Below are 19,173 nucleotides of genomic sequence, written 5' to 3' on the forward strand. Positions count from 1 at the left end.
AATAGTAAGCCAGCATCCCCCCCACCCCATAGGTGGACTGATAGAAGGCAGCACCCCCCCACCCCATAGGCAGACTAATAGAAAGGCAGCACCCCCCACCCCATAGGCAGACTGGTAGTAAAGCAGCACCCCCCCACCCCCACCCCAGCACCATAAAAAAAAAAATACTTACTCACCTCTTCCTCCCAGCTGCAACGCTGATCCCTGCTCTCCGGCTCATCTCCTGGCAGCGGGTACCGGGCAGTGACGTCAGCGCGCACGCTGTCAGACGCTCAGAGGGTAATGATGGGAGACGGAGCGCTCTCTCCATCTCTCATCAGTGTGGTGATGCGGTCAGCTGTATCAGCTAGATGCCGATATAGCTGACCCTGCGATGATGGGCCGGGGGCCACTGCTGGCACCGAGCCCCCCATCGCCTGCTCAGGGGCCCATAGCAGCAGAGCAGAAAGATCGATTCTCCCTGCTCTGCCGCAGAAAGTAACTGCATGGGAATGCTGCGCATGCCAATACAGTTACAGTAGCGTAGCTCCGGGTGGGCCCCCTCAGAGCACAGGGCCCAGGGCCACCGCCCCCTCTGCCCCCCCAGTAGCTATGCTACTGGGCATGACACAAAATGGATAAAAAATACTGCAATAAAAGTTATTATTCTAAATGTTCTTTAATATTTTAGCTCTAGAATGCAGGTACATAGAGATACATTTCTATATACCAGTGTATCTCTATGTACCAGCACAAGACGTTGTGTATTTGAATCCCCAAGACCCAGAGATAAATAAAAGTGAAGAAAGAGTTAATTACAACACAGAGATGCTGGTATCCCCCAGAGTCAGAGAAGGAACTACTGAGCACTAACAACAGAGAACTGGGAGGAGAGGAGGCAACTTACAGACACAGAGTAAAAGGCGGGACGTTACCCTAAATGCCTGGGACAGCTCCCCCTAATTGGGACTGTGCTGCTAGATGGTTGGAAGCAACGAATAATGGGGAGTGCCCAACACCTACCTCCACCCGCAGAGCCGCACTCCACATAGAGATTAATGGAGCCTCCAGCACCAACCTCCACCCGCAGAGCCGCACTCCACATAGATAATAATGGAGCCTCCAGCACTGACCTCCACCCGCAGAGCCACACTCCACATAGAGAATAATGGAGCCTCCGACACCGACCTCCACCCGCAGAGCCGCACTCCACATAGAGAATAATGGAGCCTCCGGCACCGACCTCCACCCGCAGAGCCGCACTCCACACAGAGAATAATGGAGCCTCCGGCACCGACCTCCACCCGCAGAGCCGCACTCCACATAGAGAATAATGGAGCCTCCGGCACCGACCTCCACCCGCAGAGCCGCACTCCACATAGAGAATAATGGAGCCTCCGGCACCGACCTCCACCCGCAAAGCCGCACTCCACATAGAGAATAATGGAGCCTCCGGCACCGACCTCCACCCGCAGAGCCGCACTCCACATAGAGAATAATGGAGCCTCCAGCACCGACCTCCATCCGCAGAGCCGCACTCCACATAGAGAATAATGGAGCATCCGGCACCGACCTCCACCCGCACTCCACATAGAGAATAATGGAGCCTCCAGCACCAACCTCCACCCGCAGAGCCGCACTCCACATAGAGAATAATGGAGCCTCCGGCACCGACCTCCACCCGCAGAGCCACACTCCACATAGAGAATAATGGAGCCTCCGGCACCGACCTCCACCCACAGAGCCGCACTCCACATAGAGAACAATGGAGCCTCCAGCACCGACCTCTACCCGCAGAGCCACACTCCAAATAGAGAATAATGGAGCCTCAGGCACCGACCTCCACCCGCAGTGCCGCACTCCACATAGAGAATAATGGAGCCTCCAGCACCTACCTCCACCCGCAGAGCCACACTCCACATAGAGAATAATGGAGCCTCCAGCACCAACCTCCACCCGCAGAGCCGCACTCCACATAGAGAATAATGGAGCCTCCAGCACTGACCTCCACCCGCAGAGCCACACTCCACATAGAGAATAATGGAGCCTCCGGCACCGACCTCCACCCGCAGAGCCACACTCCACATAGAGAATAATGGAGCCTCCAGCACCGACCTCCACCCGCAGAGCCGCACTCCACATAGAGAATAATGGAGCCTCCGGCACCGACCTCCACCCGCAGAGCCGCACTCCACATAGAGAATAATGGAGCCTCCAGCACCGACCTCCACCCGCAGAGCCGCACTCCACATAGAGAATAATGGAGCCTCCAGCACCGACCTCCACCCGCAGAGCCGCACACCACATAGAGAATAATGGAGCCTCCGGCACTGACCTCCACCCGCAGAGCCACACTCCACATAGAGAATAATGGGGCCTCCGGCACCGACCTCCACCCGCAGAGCTGCACTCCACATAGAGAATAATGGAGCCTCCGGCACCAACCTCCACCCGCAGAGCCACACTCCACATAGAGAATAATGGGGCCTCCGGCACCGACCTCCACCCGCAGAGCCGCACTCCACATAGAGAATAATGGAGCCTCCAGCACCGACCTCCACCCGCAGAGCCGCACACCACATAGAGAATAATGGAGCCTCCGGCACTGACCTCCACCCGCAGAGCCGCACACCACAAAGAGAATAATGGGGCCTCCGGCACCGACCTCCACCCGCAGAGCCGCACTCCACATAGAGAATAATGGAGCCTCCGGCACCGACCTCCACCCGCAGAGCCACACTCCACATAGAGAATAATGGAGCCTCCGGCACCGACCTCCGCCCGCAGAGCCACACTCCACATAGAGAATAATGGAGCCTCCAGCACCGACCTCCACCCGCAGAGCCGCACTCCACATAGAGAATAATGGAGCCTCCAGCACTGACCTCCACCCGCAGAGCCGCACTCCACATAGAGAATAATGGAGCCACCGGCACCGACCTCCACCCGCAGAGCTGCACTCCACATAGAGAATAATGGAGCCTCCGGCACCTACCTCCACCCGCAGAGCCGCACTCCACATAGAGAATAATGGAGCCTCCGGCACTGACCTCCACCCGCAGAGCCGCACTCCACATAGAGAATAATGGAGCCACCGGCACCGACCTCCACCCGCAGAGCTGCACTCCACATAGAGAATAATGGAGCCTCCAGCACCGACCTCCACCCGCAGAGCCGCACTCCACATAGAGAATAATGGAGCCTCCGGCACTGACCTCCACCCGCAGAGCCGCACTCCACATAGAGAATAATGGAGCCTCCAGCACTGACCTCCACCCGCAGAGCCGCACTCCACATAGAGAATAATGAAGCCTCCAGCACCGACCTCCACCCGCAGAGCCACACTCCACATAGAGAATAATGGAGCCTCCAGCACGGACCTCCACCCGCAGAGCCGCACTCCACATAGAGAATAATGGAGCCTCCAGCACCGACCTCCACCCGCAGAGCCGCACTCCACATAGAGAATAATGGAGCCTCCAGCACGGACCTCCACCCGCAGAGCCGCACTCCACATATATGGCTGCTCTGTGCGCACAGGACCTGTGATGAGGTCACAGGAGGGGAGGAGTCAGGGGTCACATGATGGGAAGTGAAGTGCTTGGAATCAGAGAAGATATGTTGCTCTTCCCCATATGACACATAGATGTTTGCAGTGGATGGGGTAGAGGCTGCCCCCATTGCGGTCCCTGGAATAAGGCCATCACGCCCTAAACCAAGCTGGTATCCCAATTTCAGATGCTACCCAATCACTGCCAACAAGAGAGTGGAAGGAAGCTCTCAGGACAAGAAGCTAGCACACACTTATTACTTGACTGACCGCTAGTCTAGCAGTCACCAATTGCTGTTGCAACCCAGAACCTACGTCCTTATGCTATAAGGACTTTTGAGGTCTGACTATGATCTGAAGGGATCGGATCTATTGGTTATAAGCTATCTTAGTAACACCCTCATCTCTGCTACATGTGAGGAGCGACAGCCTCATCTATCCTAAAATTGTTAACAAATTCTCTCCCCATCTTGACCAGTTTCTTTAACGAAGCTTTTCTTCGAGAAGCTTCTATCGACCAATTTACAGACTCACATACAATAGTTCTCCCCAAGTCTAATAGCGACCCATTACTGCCACAATCTTACCGCCCAATCTCACTCCTCAACCATGACTATAAACTCCTAGCGGAGATCTTGATGAACCGTCTGCAGATGTTGCTGCCTGACCTCCTATGTGAGGCTCACACAGGATTTACTCAAGGTCGTAGTAGCGCCACAAACATACTCATGGGGGTGACGGCCACAGTCCTGGCTCGAGACGCATGGGGACCACCTGCAATGCTGATGAGTCTCGATGCTGAAAAGGCCTTTGACAAAGTGACATGACCTTTCCTGTACAAGGTTTTGGATAGGGGGACTTTTGGGCCAAAGTTTCTGCAATCTGTCCAATACCTTCACATAAACGCAAATACTCGGGTGTCGGGTAACGGATACGATGCGCCACCAATTGACCTTTTTCGGGGAGTTAAACAAGGATGCCCTCTGTCACCCCTCTTATTTAACCTCTCTATAGACCCTTTACTGCGTCATCTCTTGCAGACCCCTATTTTTGGGGGGCTTATGGCAGGTTCTAGAGAGCTGAGGGTCACGGCGTTTGCAGATGATATTCCCTAAAACGGTCTTACACCCTCTTATACAGGAGTTGGGGGATGTGGGAGGCTTCTTGGGATACGATATCAACAGGGATAAGACGGAGGTGATGAGGTTACGTGGCTCCTTCAAACCTTTATGGGCATCAGGGTTCCCGTGTCAATTTACTAATGGCTCATTGAAATACTTGGGAGTGCTGGTAACAAAACACCCAGCCAAATTATACAAAACCAATATTAAATTATTGCAAAAAAGACAAATACACACCGGCGCTGCAAATACACAGTCAATGCATAAGCTGCTGGCACACCTGGCAGATTAAGTGTGCTATCTGCCACTGAAAAAAACAACTGCGACTAAACTGAAAGTGGCCGCGCTTAAAACGCTGTGTAATAAATGAATCCAAAACAAACTAAAAATGACAGTCAAACTTTAAAAGACAAACATTACTCACTATTGCGAAGACTGATTGTGGCTGATCATATCACTCTTAAAATCACGATTATTAAAAAGAAGAGTCTCTGAACTGAAGCAAAAAGGGAGCGTCCTCCCGTTTAACAAAAAGAACCAGCTCCCCGCAAGAGAGCGCGTCCCCCTGGGCGGCAGACAGCCACGGCCGATGGCGCCGCCGAACAGTAGCGTGGTGAGCAAGGGGCGTGACTGGCGGGGGGCGTGAATTGTGGGTGGTGACGTCACCGTGCAAGGACCAATCCTGACGCGTTTCGGGGGAGCCGTCCCCCTTCCTCAAAGGTATGGATCTTGCACTGCCACCCACACTCTATATACCCCTGCCTCCACAAGAAAATGACACACACTTAACCCATTATGTAGCGCAACACCTTCAGACTAAATATTACTGAAAAAACAATAAAAAACTAAACTTTATTCAAACAAGAAATTAACAAATAAAACAATTAAAACCAAATATAGATTACTTAAAATCAATTATAATACAAATAACACAGACTCCACACCCCCCGAAAATATTTCAGTTGGTAGTTATAGTTCCAGCAATAAATAGTAAATAAATAAATAATATCCAGAGGGGCAGTCCTTCTTAACTGCAGAGAAGCCAAAAAAGATCTTTTTGTTATTATTATAGGGAAAAGAATCCTACATACAAAAAGAGAAAAAAAGGAGATAATATATATGGATCACAAAGCATAAAGTTCGATTTCATGATTAAGCCCATTTGGCACCAAACTATCCAATGTAAAAATCCACCTGGATTCAACCCTCGACATACTTTTAATATAGTCACCACCCCTCGGATTTTTTTGAACCTTTTGAATGCCAAAAAAGGTGGACCCCATACTTGTCTTGCCATGTTTCTCCACGAAGTGGCGAGCCAGTGGATGTCCTAAAAATCCCTTAGAGATATTGTTCAAATGTTCTTTTATTCTCTCTTTAAGTTTTCTTTTCGTACGACCAACATAAAACTTATTACAGGGACATTTTACTAAATAAATAACCCCCATAGAGTGGCATGTTAAATTGTCCTTAATATGGAACATCTCAGTTTTTTCCATATTCCAAAAAGTAGTCTGCGTGATTCTCTTATTTCTCACCTGCACACAACATGAACAATTACCACACGGGGTAAAGCCCCCAGTAGTGTTGGAGTATTTCCCATTTGATATATTACTACCTTTTATTAAACCCTTCTTCTGGGTGGGTGCTAGCAAATTGCCAATATTTTGAGCCCTTCTGTAAACAAACCTGGGTTTCTCAGGCAAAAATTCACCCACCAATTTATCTTTCTTTAGAATAGGCCAATATTTCTGAATGATCTTGGTAAAAACTCTGGGATTATTGTGAAATTGAGTGATAAAGGGTAATTTGCCAATCTCTTGTTTGATATCCGGAATACCCAAGGCCTGTTTCTCTCCATTAATCAGCCTACTCCTAGAAGCCGATTTTGCTACAAGTCTTGCTTGATCTACAATGGATACATCATACCCTTTCTCTACGAACAAAATTTGCCCCAAGTTATGCAAATTTATTTGTTGGAAGGTGGGAGGAGTCCAATATTTTTCATAATGGCCATTTGAGAGAGGGATTATTATATTGGCGGCGTTTTATTGATGATGTGCTCTTTATTTGGCAGGGGTCCCAGATCAGTTTAGATTCCTTTTTGAAAGAGATTAATGACAATTCGTTTGGTTTAGAATTTACCTCCAGTATTAGTCCCACTAACATCAATTTTTTGGATCTTAATATTTTTGTGGAAAATAACTCCATTTATACCAAATGTTATCATAAGGATGTGGACTGTAATAGTTATATTCACATGAATAGTTGTCATCTCCCTTTGTGGCTTTCAAATATTCCAAAGAGCCAATTTATGCGCATCAGACGCAATTGTACTAAAGATAGTGATTTTGATATTGAAGCCAGTTTTTTACAAGCTCAATTCGTAGAGAAAGGGTGAGAAATAAGAGAATCACGCAGACTACTTTTTGGAATATGGAAAAAACTGAGATGTTCCATATTAAGGACAATTTAACATGCCACTCTACGGGGGTTATTTATTTAGTAAAATGTCCCTGTAATAAGTTTTATGTTGGTCGTAGGAAAAGAAAACTTAAAGAGAGAATAAAAGAACATTTGAACAATATCTCTAAGGGATTTTTAGGACATCCACTGTCTCGCCACTTCGTGGAGAAACATGGCAAGACAAGTATGGGGTCCACCTTTTTTGGCATTCAAAAGGTTCAAAAAAATCCGAGGGGTGGTGACTATATTAAGAGTATGTCGAGGGTTGAATCCAGGTGGATTTTTACATTGGATAGTTTGGTGCCAAATGGGCTTAATCATGAAATCGAACTTTATGCTTTGTGATCCATATATATTATCTCCTTTTTTTCTCTTTTTGTATGTAGGATTCTTTTCCCTATAATAATAACAAAAAGATCTTTTTTGGCTTCTCTGCAGTTAAGAAGGACTGCCCCTCTGGATATTATTTATTTATTTACTATTTATTGCTGGAACTATAACTACCAACTGAAATATTTTCGGGGGGTGTGGAGTCTGTGTTATTTGTATTATAATTGATTTTAAGTAATCTATATTTGGTTTTAATTGTTTTATTTGTTAATTTCTTGTTTGAATAAAGTTTAGTTTTTTATTGTTTTTTCAGTAATATTTAGTCTGAAGGTGTTGCGCTACATAATGGGTTAAGTGTGCGTCATTTTCTTGTGGAGGCAGGGGTATATAGAGTGTGGGTGGCAGTGCAAGATCCATACCTTTGAGGAAGGGGGACGGCTCCCCCGAAACGCGTCAGGATTGGTCCTTGCACGGTGACGTCACCACCCACAATTCACGCCCCCCGCCAGTCACGCCCCTTGCTCACCACGCTACTGTTCGGCGGCGCCATCGGCCGTGGCTGTCCGCCGCCCAGGGGGACGCGCTCTCTTGCGGGGAGCTGGTTCTTTTTGTTAAACGGGAGGACGCTCCCTTTTTGCTTCAGTTCAGAGACTCTTCTTTTTAATAATCGTGATTTTAAGAGTGATATGATCAGCCACAATCAGTCTTCGCAATAGTGAGTAATGTTTGTCTTTTAAAGTTTGACTGTCATTTTTAGTTTGTTTTGGATTCATTTATTACACAGCGTTTTAAGCGCGGCCACTTTCAGTTTAGTCGCAATATTAAATTATTCCTCAAAGACTTAGAATCTACTTTAGCCAAATGGAAAGATTTTAGCTTGTCATACCTGGGCAGAGCCAACTTAAAGTGGCGGAGTTTCCACGTCTCCTCTACCTCTTCCATACTCTCCCAATTTATTTAGCTCCTAAAGAGGAGAAGCCGATCAATAATTATCTATATCGCTCGTTTATTTGGGAGGGTAAAAAACCTCGCATAGCTTGTAAACTACTCCAGAAGCTGACGGGGAATGGAGGGATAATATTTCCCGATATTAGGCAGTATAACCTAGCATCCTTGTTCCGGGTGGTGGTGGATTGGCTGGAGGGAAGGCCGTATTATTATACCCAACATAATTTGGAGTGCTGTCTTGCCCCGGAGCTGGCGCTCCCTGTCCTCTTACATCTCCCTCATACTGAACTGCCGGTTGAGGTAAGAGCCAACCCACTGTTAATGTCTACATGGAGGGCATGGCAAAAGTTACATCGACAGTCCCGGCTCTCTCCTCAGGTGTCTCTCCTCCTCCCACTAATTGGTAACCCCCACTTTCAGGATGGACACTCTCACCCTGTCTTCTACTAAGGCACTCTATTAAATATTTAGTCCATATGGCGGAGCGGCCAATGTACTCAATGGAGGTGCTGGAATGTAAATATCACAAAGCCATATTCCCTCCCTTCCAATACTCGCAAGGTAAAAGTTATATAACGAAAGTTATAGCACGTCTCTCTGAACACGAATGGAGACCATCTCTGTTCAGATGGTTAAGTAAACCCAACTCTACGTCTGGCCAAATAGCCAGTAACTATAAATTCATTTTTGATGCATTTTTTTCATGCAGATTGTCTGCGTTTTTGTAAGCTAAATAAAGGTATGGTATTTAACAAAAAAAAGATTTGTGATGTCAATTCTGCCCAACCTCCTCTTTTTTTACATTTGTCCAACCCACACTCCATTACACACACAGATAGAGAGATAGATATTATCTATCGATCTATCTATCTATATATCTATCGATCTATCTATAGATAGATCTATCTATAAATAGATATAGTAGCATAGTTTTGAAGACTGAAGGAAGACCTTATGTCCATCTAGTTCAGCCTATTTTAGTGCAGCTGTTCTACATTGTTGATCCTGGGGAAGGCAAAAAACCCACAGAGTAGAAGCCAATTTTCTCTATAGGGAAAAAATTTCCTTCCCCTAAGCTGGGTCAACCATCTACCAATAAAATTCTGTTATTTGTAACCTTCTATACTGTTACTCACAAGAAAAGCATCCATTCCTTTCTTACATTCATTCAGTGAGTTGGCCATCACCACTTCCTCAGGAAGAGAATTCCAGAGCCTCACTGCTCTTACCGTGAAGAACCCTCTTCTATGCTGGTGCAGAAATTGTCTTTCCTCCAAACGAAGAGAATGCCCCCTTGTTCTTGTCACAGTCCTTGGTACAAACAGTTCATTGGAGAGATCTCTGTATTGCCCTCTGATATACTTGTACATATATATTAAGTCTCCCCTAAGTCTTCTCTTTTCTAGAGTAAATAGACCTAATTTTGATAACCTTTCTGGGTATTGTAGTGAACCAACTCCATTTATCATTTTAGTAGGCCGCCTTTGAACCCTTTCAAGTTCAGTAATATCTTTCCTGAGCACCGACGTCCAAAATTGCACACAATACTCCAAGTGTGGTCTGATAATTGATTTCTACAGAGGGAGAATTATGTTTTCATCTCGTGTCCCCAGACCTCTTCTAATGCATCCCATGACCCTATTCGCTTTGGTGGCAGCTGCCTGACACTGGTTACTCCAATTTAGCTTCTTATTGACTAAGATGCCTAAGGCTACTTTCACACATCAGGTTTTCGGCGTCAGGCGCGATCCAGCGTCGTGCCGGAACGCCGGATCCGGCAAATGTTTCTGAAAACCGGATGTGACGGATCCGGTTTTCTGCCGGATCCGTCTTTTTCTGGACAGACAAAACCGGATCCGTCTCATCCGGTTCATCCGTTTTTCTATCCGTTTTTTCGACGGATTACGCCGGATCCGGTTTTTAAAATTGACCCTTGTGGCCTTCCGAACGGGATTGGCTACTGGAAAACTATATATAGCGTGTTCCTACAGCCCTTCTTTGACAGGTTGTAGAGGAGAAAGTGCAGGTTGGAGAGAAGAGCAAGTTACTGGCGAAGATGGATGTTGTGATTGGAAATATTTTGAAGAATTTGGCGGATTTTACAGCGGAGGCGAATCGTTTGAGGGTGATTGTTCTGGAGAAGGAGAGAGCGAGACAGCAGCGCATCAGGCATCGTAGACAACGTTTGTGGATCCACCCCATCACAGCCAAGAGAATGACGCGTGGGGTCTATTCTACACTCTGCATGGACCTTCGACGAAACCCGGATAAATTTTTTGGATATGTTAGGATGAAAATGGAGAATTTTGATTACTTGGTGGAGCGCATTGCACACCTCATAAGAAAAGCGGACACCTATTGCCGCTTCTCTGTTTCACCCGCAGAGCGTCTGATGGTGACTTTAAGGTAAGCCACATTTATTGGATATGATCGCATCAGAGCACACTTTCACTGCAATCTTGTTGGTGGTAATTTGTATCTCCAAGTGTTATAGGTCAGTTTTGGTATGTAATGCTGTGATTTAAAACTAATTTATTGTTTTTTAATTCCCCACAGATTTCTTGCAACTGGAGAATCCCTTTCGTCACTGCATTTCCAGTACAGACTCGGGATTTCCACCATATCTGGAATTGTGAAGTACACATGCCGTGCACTGTGGGACTCCTTAGCTGAAGAGTTTTTACCAGAGCCCACAACAGAGAGGTGGATTGAAATTGCTGACAAGTTTCAACAGATATGTCAGTTTCCAAACTGCTTGGGCGCTGTGGACGGGAAACATATCCGCATTGTAAAGCCAGCTGGATCGGGATCGGAATATTTCAATTACAAGAAATATTTTTCAATTGTCCTCATGGCCATCGCTGACGCGGAATACAAATTTATTGCGGTTGATATTGGGGCCTATGGCCGCTCCAATGACTCTCAAGTTTTCAAACTGTCTGCCATGGGGCCTAAACTGTATGGAAACACCTTCCAGTTCCCACCACCTAGACCGCTGCCGCAAACATCTGGTCCACCTATGCCATTTGTCTGTGTAGGGGATGAAGCCTTCCAGCTGTCAGAACACCTTTTGAAACCGTACTCTAGCAGAGGATTGACAAGACCAAAACGCATTTTTAATTACCGCCTCACAAGAGCAAGAAGAATGGTTGAATGTACCTTTGGTATTCTGACAGCCAAATGGCGGGTCCTATTGACTGCGATCAACCTCAAGACAGAAACTGTGGACGAGGTGATCAAAGCGTGCGTGGTACTCCACAATTTTGTTATCTGCAAGGAACCCATTTCCATTGAGGACACCTCTGAAGAAACCACCTTGCAAGATTACCATGACATTACCACTAGAAGTTCTGTGACGGTTTCAGTAATGAGGGACAATTTTGCACTATACTTTATGTCACCTCAAGGCAGAGTACACTGGCAGGATGACAGAGTGTGAAAGATTTGTGCCCTAACCAAACTTGTGTACCTTCTGGACCAACAGTATATACCTTTGCCAACCAAAGTTGGCTATCTTGTCATGGTCTCTATTTTTAGCTTTAGGCCACAGGTGTGTACCTGGTTGTGTTTTATGCAAAGTATTTCACCTTTTAACAAAAGTTGTGTACATTGTTAGGAAATCACCAACAATAAACACAACTTTTTAGGTGAAATACTTTGCTTCAAACACAACCAGGAACACAACTGTGGCAAAAAGCTAAAATTTACCCACAGTTATATACCTAGTTTTGAATACCATTTCACCTTTTAAATACCCTGTATTTAACCTTTTTCGCCGCAGAAAGAAATGACAGACAACCAGTGTAAAATAATTTAACTTTTATTGAAAAATGGTTTTTTTAGTAAACTTTTTTAAAATTTTAATAAACTTGTTTAATAAAACTTTGAAACTATAAAACTGAAACCATAAAACTGGTCATTTTTATTTAAATACACACATTATAATTCTGTGTAGTGTGTGGTGGAAATACTGCTGTAGGGGCTGCGGGACACTTTGACACTGGGAGTGTGGAGAGAGGACTGGGATCGTGGTGGGGAAGGAACAGTTAGAGGTGAAGGTGTGGAAAAAACTACAGAATGGGTGGACATGTGGGAAGCAGAAGAGGTGGTGGGTGGTGGAGTGGAGGGTTGGGCAGGGACTGTAGGAGCAGATGATGTTGATGGCAAGTTGTATGGGGAAGGAGTTTGGTACGGGGCAGGTTGCTGGAAGTGGGGAGATGTCTGGTACGGGGCAGGTTACTGGAAGTGGGGAGATGTCTGGTACGGGGCAGGTTGCTGGAAGTGGGGAGATGTCTGGTACTGGGGAGGTTGCTGGTACTGGGGAGTTTGCAGGTACTGTGGAGGTTGCTGGTGCTGGGGAGGTTGCTGGTGCTGGGGAGGTTGCTGGTGCTGGGGAGGTGGATGGTGCTGGGGAGGTGGATGGTGCTGGGGAGGTGGATGGTGCTGGGGAGGTGGATGGTGCTGGGGAGGTGGATGGTATGTAATAGGAGGGGGAGGATGGAAAGTGGCTGGAGGTGGATGGTATGTAATAGGAGGGGGAGGATGGAAAGTGGCTGGAGGGGGTGTAGATGTAATAGGAGGGGGAGGATGGAAAGTGGCTGGAGGGGGTGCAGGTGGAGGAACTACTGTGGTGGGAGGAGGAGGAGGTTGGGAGGTAACTTGCTGGAGAGCAGCGTGGCATGAATGCATTACATGCATCTGCTGGGCAGGAGAGAGCGTTTCCATGCGCTCCACAACAGACCTGAAAAAGGTGTGGTTTGGCGAAGATCTTGCTTCTGAATGCATGGTTTGCAGAAGTGTCTTCACCTCCAGAATGCTGGAGTTGATCTGCTGATAGCCTGCGGATATTTGCTCTGACAAGACTTTTAGACAGTTCTGGAAAGATGCATTCAGATGCAAGAACTCTGGCGCATAAGTCTTTTCCTGACCCCTCTGCCGCTGCCGCCCAGTACCCGCAGGTGTACTAGAGGTGGCAGGGGCAGAAGGGTGGGGTAAAGGGAAAGCGATCTCCTCACCAGCAGCTTCATGTAATGTAGGCGGCCACGATGCTCCTGTGCTGGTGGATGGGACAGATGGGTCGAATGTGTGGGAAGGCTGGGAAGGTGCAGATGTACCGGGGCGGTCGAAGTGTCCCTCGGTGCCGGTCTCCTCAGGGATCGCCTCAGAAGGGTCCAATCGTGCCGGCTCCCGAGTGCTGCTCACCGTGCTGTGGAATAAAGAGAAAAAAAAACAATTAAAATACTGACATGGTATGGCCCTGGCTGAAAAAAAAAAGTTACATCTAACATTTTTTTTCACATGTGGTGTGTAATATTTACCTTCTGGTGACCATTGTTTCCCGGAGGAACGACAGGGCTTCTGCGTACTTGTACTTGCTCCTGCGTCCTCCAGATCCACTCGGGGCCCGCATCTCTTTATTGAACTCCTTCTTGAAACGATCCCTCACAGACCGCCACCGATTCACAATTCTGTTCCCTGAAACAAGAAAGGAGTGGTTAGTATACAACATCAGTGTTTCCCAAACTCCAGTCCTCATGGTCCCCAGGGGTCATGTTTTCATGATTTCTATAGTAAATAGAAATCCTGAACACATGATCCGTGGGGACCACGAGGACTGGAGTTCGGGAAACACTGGTTTACATCAAGCAACCGGTACTGTATATACTTACGCTCTTTAATCTGGGCCCGAGCTTCGAGGTCCTCCCAGCGGCCCACAAGGAGAGAACAGATTTCCTCCCAGAGTCGTTGGGTAACAATCAGGTCAGCGTGGCGGCGGTCAGCCATATTCCAGAGCGGCTCCCTTTCTCTGACGAGATCGATGAGGCGGTCCACATCAATCCCTCCATCCTCACCGTCAGAGTCGGGAGCACGCTGTGAAGGCTGTTAAAGAAAAAGACAAAAATAACATAATTAGCCTCCACAAAAGAAATGAAATAAAAAGTGCAAAAAAACAAAGCAAAAATATTTATACTTACACGCTGGTGACCGCCGCGTTGCTGTCGCCGACGACCCTGGGAGGCACTGCGAGGACCTCTTGGCCAAGCACCAGATTGGGAAGACTAGAGAAGAAAACAAAAAAAGTTATGTCTTTGGATGTAGGCATTTGTTTGCTGTGTGTGGTCTGCAGAACATTGTTTTCTATGTGTTGTGTGTAGTGTGATGTTGTGTTTCTGCGTTTGATGCAAAAAACTTACGAATTGTGAGCCCACTCCAAGTGTCTGTCCACCCCTTCCTTCTTCTTCTGGGAGCTCCTCTTCATCTTGTGATTCCTGTTTTGAAATAAAAGGCAATGAATAGACATATATTACAGAGAAGATGGATTTTGGAAATAAAAACTTACCGTCAAACGCTGACGATGCGAGGGAGGGCTCCCAGAAGATGTGCTGTCCTCTTGCTGGCCAGTCTCCATGGCTGTGGGTGGTGTTCCAGCTGCTGCCAGTGATGCCATTTCTGCTGCTGCTGCTGCATCTCTTGGGCGGCTGTTGAATAAAGAGAAACAAAGGGCCAATGAATATCTTGATATTCAATAGCCCTAGTTTGGAGGAATGGGGGATTTGATAATTACCGTCTCTCATCTGCTGCTGGCCTCCCCTCCTCAGCATGTTCTATTTGCTGCTCCATTTGGGGTGGTGGTGGTGTGGATGGTGCTGCAGTGGTCTCCTGCCTTCTCCTGCGCCTGGTTGCTGTCTTGGGTGGCATGTTGGGTGTGGCTGTGGGTCCCACTGTCTTGCTTTTATATATGTCTTGTGGGCAGAGCTACTGAGCATGCTCAGACCAAAAAACCGGATCCGGCCGACGGATCCGGCTTTAGCCGGATCTGGCGCATTGCGGCGCTCATAGGCTTTCGTTGTGTGAAAAAGCCGGACGCGCCGGATCCGGCGTGTCCGGCTTTTTCGACGGAGACAAAAAACGTTACAGTCACCGTTTTTTCCAGACGCCGGATCGCGACACATTGCCGGATCCGGCGAAAACCGGATGAAACGCATGGCCATCCGGCGCGATCCGGCGCAAATGCAAGTCAATGGGGGGGAAAACGGATCCGGCATTGCATTTCGCCGGATACGGTTTTTGTCAAAAGCGCCGGATCGCGCCTGACGGCGAAAACCTGATGTGTGAAAGAGGCCTAAGTCTTTTTCCATGTCTGATTTCCCCAGCAGTTTCCCATTTAGTAAGTAATTGTAGCATCTGTTTCTCCTTCCCATGTGCATAACCTTACACTTATCTGTGTTAAACCTCATTTGCCATTTTTCAGCCCAATTCTCCAATTTACTCAAATCTGTCTGTAGTTGCAAACTGTCCTCCTTCGTGTTAACTACCTTACATAGCTTTGTATCATCTGCAAATACTGATATTTTACTGTGTAAGCCATCCACTAGATCATTAATAAATATATTAAATAGTAGGGGGCCCAATACAGACCCCTGTGGTCCCCCACTAGTAACCCTGGCCCAATCTGAGTATGCCCCATTAATAACCACTCTTTGCTTTCTATCACTAAGCCAGCTACCTACCCATCTACACACAATTTCCCCTAGCCCAAGCTTTCTCATCTTACTTACCAATCTTTTATGTGGGACAGTGTCAAATGCTTTAGAGAAGTCGAGATAAATGACATCCAATGATTCTCCTTGGTCCATTTGAGAGCTTACATCCTCATAGAAGCTGATCAGGTTAGTCTGACAGGAGCGATCCTTCATAAATCCATGTTGATATGGAGTTAAACATTTATTAACATTGAGATATTCCATAATGGTATCCCTTAGAAACCCTTCAAAAATGTTACCCACAACAGATGTTAAGCTTACCGGCCTATAGTTTCCAGGTTTCCTTTTACACCCCTTTTTGAATATTGGTGCCACATTTGCTTGCCGCCAATCAAAAGGAACAGACCCTGTTTCTATAGAGTCTTTAAATATAAGGAATAGAGGCCTGTCTATCACATTACCTAACTCCCTTAAGACCCGAGGGTGAATGCCATCAGGGCCTGGTGATTTGTCAATTTTAATCTTACTAAGGCGGTTCTGCACTTCTTCCTGGGTTAGGCAGGTAATACTTAATGAGGAGTTTACATTATCACTCTGCATTTCCCCTGGCAAATCCTTTTCCTGTGTGAACACTGTTGAGAAAAAAAGTATTTAAAACATTTGCTTTTCCCACATCGCTCTCTATGATTTCACCCTATCTGTCTATTTATAGATACAGTGCCTTGCAAAAGTATTTGGCCCCCTGGAACTTTTCAACCTTTTCCCACATATCATGCTTCAAACATAAAGATACCAAATATAAATTTTTGGTGAAGAATCAATAACAAGTGGGACACAATTGTGAAGTTGAACGAAATTTATTAGTTATTTTAAATTTTTGTGGAAATACAAAAACGGAAAAGTGGGGCGTGCAATATTATTCGGCCCCTTTACTTTTAGTGCAGAAAACTCACTTCAGAAGTTCATTGTGGGTCTCTGAATGATCCAATGTTGTCCTAAATGACTAATGATGATAAATATAATCCACCTGTGTGTAATCAAGTCTCCATATAAATGCACCTGCTCTGTGATAGTCTCAGGGTTCTGTGTGAAGCACAGAGAGCATCATGAAGACCAAGGAACACAACAGGCAGGTCCGTGATACTGTTGTGGAGAAGTTTAAAGCCAGATTTGGATACAAAATGATTTCCAAAACTTTAAACATCCCAAGGAGCACTGTGCAAGTGATCATATTGAAATGGAAGGAGTATCATACCACTGCAAATCTACCAAGACCCGGCCGTCCCTCTAAACTTTCATCTCCAACAAGGAGAAGACTGATCAGAGATGCAGCCAAGAGGCCCATGATCACTCTGGATGAACTGCAGAGATCTACAGCTGAGGTGGGACAGTCTGTCCATAGGACAACAATCAGTCGTACTCTGCACAAATCTGGCCTTTATGGAAGAGTGGCAAGAAGAAAGCCATTTCTCAAAGATATCCATAAAAAGTGTCGTTTAAAGTTTGCAACAAGCCACCTGAGAGACACACCAAACATATGGAAGAAGGTGCTCTGGTCAGATGAAACCAAAATCGAACTTTTTGGCAACCATGCCAAACGATATTGTAACGAATGGAAGCGAAGGCAGAGATGGTGAAGTTCACATTCATTTTTTATTTCTAAAGTGGAACCTCGGGACCACGGTCCGGGGGGGCTCCGAAGGGGGCGTAACAAGTGAGCCCCGGGTACTCGTAGTAAAGTCCCTCAAACAGGACCAGAATGGAATACTCGGAGGACACAGGTGCTACCTCCAGTTAGACCCTGAACATGTGGCAGCTGTCCCACTGGGACCAAAAGGGATAACAGAAATGATAGCAGAGTCCGTAATGAGACGGGTCCTGGATCCGGGTAGTTGGTAAGTAGCTGGCTCCAGTAACCTTGTCACAGTCCTCGGACTCGGATGGCTGTCGGCGGAACGGGATGGCTTTTGCTCAGAGGCTTGCAGATATAACCAGGGTTATCAGGATACGGATATTTCTGTGGAGACAGACAGCATGAGATAATGCACAGAGACTGCTAACGCAGCGCAGACAGGTTTGCAACAGAACCGGATGTAGCAATGATTGATACTTGTTGCTACGGCGCTCTCCCTATGGAGGAGAGGCCCGAAATACCAGGCAATGCGCTGCCATTGGGTAATTACCCACTTTGAAAAATACACGCTGTCCCTTTAAGAAGCCAGAGGAGCATGCGCGCATGCCCTAATAGCTCTGGCTGACGACCTGCCGACAGGACGCCAGGAAGTGGGCGAAGGGGAGTGAACTGCACGCTGAGAAGCAGGATGGGACACACAGGGAGCTGGCTGCTGCATAGGGACAGCATGTAAGGCAAGAGGTGAGTGCCCTGAATCGGGAGCAGTGGCAGGTCAGGGGGCAGAGCCAGGACAGGGACTGGGTGTAACAGTATTCCCCTATTTATGCCCCCTCTTTTTCAAGCCTGCGTGAAATCTTTTAAGAAGAAGAGGAGCCTGGATGTTCTCTCTAGGCTCCGAAGATCTCTCCTCAGGATCATAGCCCTTCCAGTCCACCAGGTAAAAAGTCTTACCCCTTACTTTCTTAATGGCCAGGATATGTTTTACCTCAAAAACATCATCCTCCGAGACAGGGTCAGGAGTGGTACTCGGAGCCTTAAAGAAGGAGCTCAAAACTACTGGTTTGAGGAGAGAAACATGAAAGGAGTTAGGCACACGTAAAGAAGAAGGCAACTTCAGCTTGTAAGAGACTGGATTAATTTGTTTCAAGACTTCAAATGGTCCAATGAACCGGGGGCCCAATTTGTAGGATGACAACTTCAGACGGATATACTTGGAGGAGAGCCATACTTTGTCTCCGGGGCGAAAGGTAGGCACATCCAAACGTCTCTTGTCTGCATGCCTCTTCATGCGCTGGGAGGCTTTCCTCAAAGCAGTTTTGGTGTCCGTCCAAACCTTAGAAAAATCTTCAGAGAAAGTATCGGCAGCCGGAACGCCAGATGATCTGGAAATGGGAAGAGGTATTCCGGGTTGCAGTCCAAAGACAATCTGAAAGGGAGACTTTCCAGAAGATTCACTTACTTGGTTGTTGTAGGAAAATTCAGCCCAGGACAGTAAGTCTACCCAGTCGTCATGATGCACGTTGACAAAGTGACGCAGAAATCCAGCCAGGATTCGATTAGTCCTCTCCACTTGTCCATTGGACTGGGGATGGTATGCCGAGGAAAAGTCTAGTTCAATTCGTACCTGTTTACAAAGTGCTCTCCAGAACTTTGAGGTGAACT

General features: G+C 46.9%; 1 long non-coding RNA gene across 1 annotated transcript; it reads right to left on the reverse strand.

The window, feature by feature from the left end:
* Positions 1-13,251: 13,251 nt before the first annotated feature.
* Positions 13,252-14,516, reverse strand: LOC141094370 (uncharacterized). The gene is made up of 3 exons (XR_012233040.1): positions 14,370-14,516; positions 14,064-14,274; positions 13,252-13,869 (listed from the first exon to the last, which is right to left on the reverse strand). It is a non-coding gene; the product is annotated as an uncharacterized lncRNA (long non-coding RNA).
* Between the last annotated feature and the right edge of the window lie 4,657 nt (positions 14,517-19,173).

The sequence above is a fragment of the Dendrobates tinctorius genome, unplaced genomic scaffold (genome assembly GCF_039654945.1).
Source record: "Dendrobates tinctorius isolate UK_male_01 unplaced genomic scaffold, ASM3965494v1 ptg000063l, whole genome shotgun sequence".
In the NCBI taxonomy this organism is placed as follows: domain Eukaryota; kingdom Metazoa; phylum Chordata; class Amphibia; order Anura; family Dendrobatidae; genus Dendrobates; species Dendrobates tinctorius.